This window comes from Scardinius erythrophthalmus (assembly GCF_964197995.2).
Source record: "Scardinius erythrophthalmus genome assembly, chromosome: 14".
NCBI lineage: Eukaryota > Metazoa > Chordata > Actinopteri > Cypriniformes > Leuciscidae > Scardinius > Scardinius erythrophthalmus.
In genome coordinates this window covers 20,129,648-20,134,053 of record NC_138234.1, presented here as the reverse complement: position 1 = coordinate 20,134,053, position 4,406 = coordinate 20,129,648, and the positions used below count along the sequence as shown (strand labels likewise).

General features: G+C 32.0%; 1 long non-coding RNA gene across 1 annotated transcript; it reads right to left on the bottom strand.

The window, feature by feature from the left end:
• Positions 1-1,576: 1,576 nt before the first annotated feature.
• On the bottom strand, positions 1,577-2,253 carry LOC308701898. The gene is made up of 2 exons (XR_014031532.1): positions 2,142-2,253; positions 1,577-1,895 (listed from the first exon to the last, which is right to left on the bottom strand). It is a non-coding gene; the product is annotated as an uncharacterized lncRNA (long non-coding RNA).
• Positions 2,254-4,406: the final 2,153 nt, after the last annotated feature.

Sequence of the window (4,406 nt, the reverse complement as noted above, 5' to 3'; positions counted from 1 at the left end):
ACCCATGAATTTGAAAAATTAAATATATACTGATATATATATATATATATATATATATATATATATATGTGTGTGTGTGTGTGTATGTGTATATATATATATATATATATATATATATATATATATATATATATATCAGTATATATTTAATTTTTCAAATTAAAATATATATATATATATGTGTGTGTGTGTGTGTGTGTGTGTGTGTGTGTGTGTGTGTGTGTGTGAGTATGTATGTGTGTGTGTGTGTATATTAATTAAAAACTAAATTGTCCATAAAGTCATATGTAAAAAAGCAGCACATACATACATTGATAATGAACATAAGACTATCTATACGAATGTTGAAGCTTCAATCAACTGAAACACTTGCAGCTGTATGTTACCCAAGCTTTTTTAAAATCTTAAAACATACGTGCCGACAGCTAGCGGATTGAGCTCTGGATAACCAGGAGAGCCTGGAGAAGCTTCCTTTCACACTTCTCTAAATCCCTGAAACTCAAACGCATGCTGGCTAATGCCCGGGAATAGTACTGGCTTTATGAAGCTCATTACAACACATTGAACAAAACCACAAACCAGTTCGTGACAGCCTCCAACCTCCATGTGTGCACCATAAGTCAAGAGAAAAAAAAAGACTCTTTTAATGACCTGTTTGCATTTATAATACATCGAAACATCCACCGTGTAGCTCAGGAGCATCTGTGCTTTTCTTTGAGTGTCTCCACAGGTTTGATATCTATTATTCAGAGCTTTCAAGTCTCTCTCAGACCAATTAAACTCTCACTCACGTCTCGACGCGGTTCCTGCAGCACTTCGGATGAACTTCACAGGGCTCAGGGATTCCAAGCACAGGTCGTGAGGGACAGATATGTAACCTCTCCTGCTTACCATGTCAGTTTTAAAATTCTGAAGAAACATGTCTATTCAACACAGGCCTACTATACTATGATACATGATTAATTATTGATGCTTTTGGAATCTAGGTTTGAGAAGAATCAAAATTCATTTGACTCCATTGTTCAGTTCGTTCTGGATGTTGATTGAATCTTTTCTGGGGGTCAAAATCAAACCTAACTTCAAGAATAAAACAGCTATTAATGATACAAATGTGCTGTTATTGATGTTAAACTATACCTATGAATGTTTAATTTTTTCTTTTTCTTTAAAATTATTCTCTTTTTTTGTCCACCAACACTAAAGATGCGATCGCATTTACTGTTGCTCTGTGAAATTCCACGGACAAAACTTTACCTGCACTGTAAAAAGTTTAACTATTATTTACTCAATTTTATTGGTGAAACATTTTTACACTCAAAAAAATTGAGTAAATTTTAAAGCTGTGAAATCAATGAAATATACTGTATGAATTGAGTAAATGCAAGTAAAAAAATTAAGTAAATCTGAGTAACTGCATCTGGTACATTAACAAATAAAATTGAGTAGAAATAATTTAACATTTAAACATTAAAAAAACAATATTTATGAGTAATATTAACTGTTTTTATTAATGAGTAATATTAACTTTTTTATTTTCTCTAAACCTTTGTAAAAATAGTACTCCAGACAACCACCATTATACATTACATTGGCCTTTATTTTCAATGAGTACAGCAATACAGCACATTTTAGACTGTTTTTTCATGTATACAATATTGCCTGCATTTAAACTTATTTAACAAGTAAAAATGAAATATTTAAACATTCAGGTAGCCAAATTCAAGTGTAATCAACCACTCTGTTATCCAATATCCACCGAATCTGCGCTGGTCCTCGTGCCGGAGACAGACTCGCGCTCTGCGGGTGAACTTTGAACTTCATACCGCCGTCTTGCATTTCACTCACAGTCACTGTCTGAGGCACAGCCGAAATATACTGCGAGCGACTGACATAACCTGCCAATAAACAAAAAGTGATAGTTCTGAGGACATTTTATCATCCAAATGATAATAATTATATTCATTATCATTATGAAAGTCAGTCATGTGTTTATGCAAAGCGTTTCAATCACGCAAAAAGACAAACGCGGCTCTCGTCTCGTTTAGGTGTCGAATTACGCCTCTGTAGGCTATGTTGTTTTGCATTAAATATGATTTAAAGCACAGTAATGATTTTATAGATAAAATAAAACATACACCAACCTGAATTTCACAGTGAAAATGCACCAAATCTGCGACGCTGAGAAGAGAGCTGTTGTTCTGGAGACTGGAGAGTTCAAACAGCCACGCTCACTCCAACCGTCGAGTTTTCGTCACGTCAGAGGGTGGGGGAGGGGGGCATTGTTTTAATTGAGTAAACTTACTCAATTTTAAGAGCGTGTTAAATATATTAATAATATTGATTTGAATTAAGTAATTTTTTTGTTTCTTGAAACAGATCAGTTTAATTAAACATTCTCAAATATTTTGATAGAAATTTCACATATATATTGAGTATATTATAAAGAAATAATTGGTTAGTCAAATACTAAATTATTTTATTGAAAAAAACTTAAATATATCTGTAAATTTTAGATAAAATTAACTGTTGGATTTTTACTCAATTATTTTGGTATGTTTAACTCAAACAATCAAGTAAACGATATACAGAGATTTTATTAAGTTAATAAAGTTAAAAATTTCTGTAATATTTACTAAGCCACAGAATAATTTTTTACAGTGTGGTGAATCTTTGGTTGTTTTTCAGCCTTCTTTTCTTTTTTTTTTTTTTTGGCCAACCAATGCTAAAGGTGCAATCACATTTACCATTGCTCTGCGAAATATCGCGATTGGTAATTTCCTCTGTGGGCGAAAGATTTCCAAACACAGATTTCGCAATTTGTTCAAGTTGAACATGCTTAGCTGCATACGCTAACATAAATAATGGTTGATTTCACAGTGACTTCTGTGAGCTGTGCTTCATATATTGCTACACTATTGACAGTAGACAATGAATCTTTTTGCCCGTGAAATTTCACTAATGTGACCACACCAGTTGAAATGGCCAAATTATTGACATTTCAAAGATGCCTTATAAATGCATTCACAAATGAAGATGTGAGTCTGTACATCAAGAGATTATCAACACAATTGACAATAGACAATGAACCTTTTTTTTTTTTTTTTTTTTTTGCCCGCAAAATTTAAACCATATAGTAAATATTTGGTTGTTTTTCAGCCTTATTGTCATCTTTGGCCAACCAACGCTAAAGGTACAGTCACATTTATTGTTGCTTCGTAAAATTTTGTAAATGAAATCCAGTCATTTCGATAGGAATCCACATGATTGGGAATTTTGCACAATGGGTTCAAGTTGGTTACTCAAATTAGTACGTTCACCAGCAGAAAGCTGTTTTTTTATTTCCCATATCGAGGGCTTGGAACCAGAGGGGCGTAAGTGGCATTTGACAAACTTTACAGGAGAGCCAAAACAAAATTTTGACCACACTTCAATCAACTGTATTTATTAACCTTCATCCACAACATTGCAACCACATACATACTTATATGAGTAAGTTCTTAAGTGAACATATTATGGCATATTAACACGATGAACATATTCTAAAACCTTGCAAAATCTTGAAAATATGGCAAAAACATCAAATACGCCTTTTTGGCACCAAACATTTCCAATGCTTCTAATGAAAAATAGGGCGTATCTGCTGATCAATGCAGAAATGATTGGTCAAAACATTGGTTAAAAACACTCTAACTTCATAACTTTTCATTTTATTTAAAATACTGTATACATAGTCATTTAATTTCATCATTTCCAACTGTTTAACATTTCATTTCTAACCGTTTAATTTCAATTCTCATTTATGAGTTCACATTCATGTCAAACAGTTTAACATTTAATTTCAAACAGTTTAATTTCAATTTTTATTCATGAGTTCACATTAATGCATTTCATTTAAAACAGTTTAACATTTAATTTCAAACAGTTTAATTTCTCTTGTTTATTACACATTTCACTTTTTAGTTCACTTTAGTTGAATAAAACTTTTAATTAAACGGTTGAAAATTAAATGTTAAACAATTTGAAATGGAAATTAAATGACTATGTATACAGTATTTTAAATAAAATGAAAAGTTATGAAGTTAGAGTGTTTTTAACCAATGTTTTGACCAATCATTTCTGCATTGATCAGCAGATACGCCCTATTTTTCTTTAGAAGAATTGGAAATGTTTGGTGCCAAAAAGGCGTATTTGATGTTTTTGCCATATTTTCAAGATTTTGCAAGGTTTTAGAATATGTTCATCGTGTTAATATGCCATAATATGTTCACTTAAGAACTTACTCATATAAGTATGTATGTGGTTGCAATGTTGTGGATGAAGGTTAATAAATACAGTTGATTGAAGTGTGGTCAAAATTTTGTTTTGGCTCTCCTGTAAAGTTGGTCAAATGCCACTTGCGCCCTTCT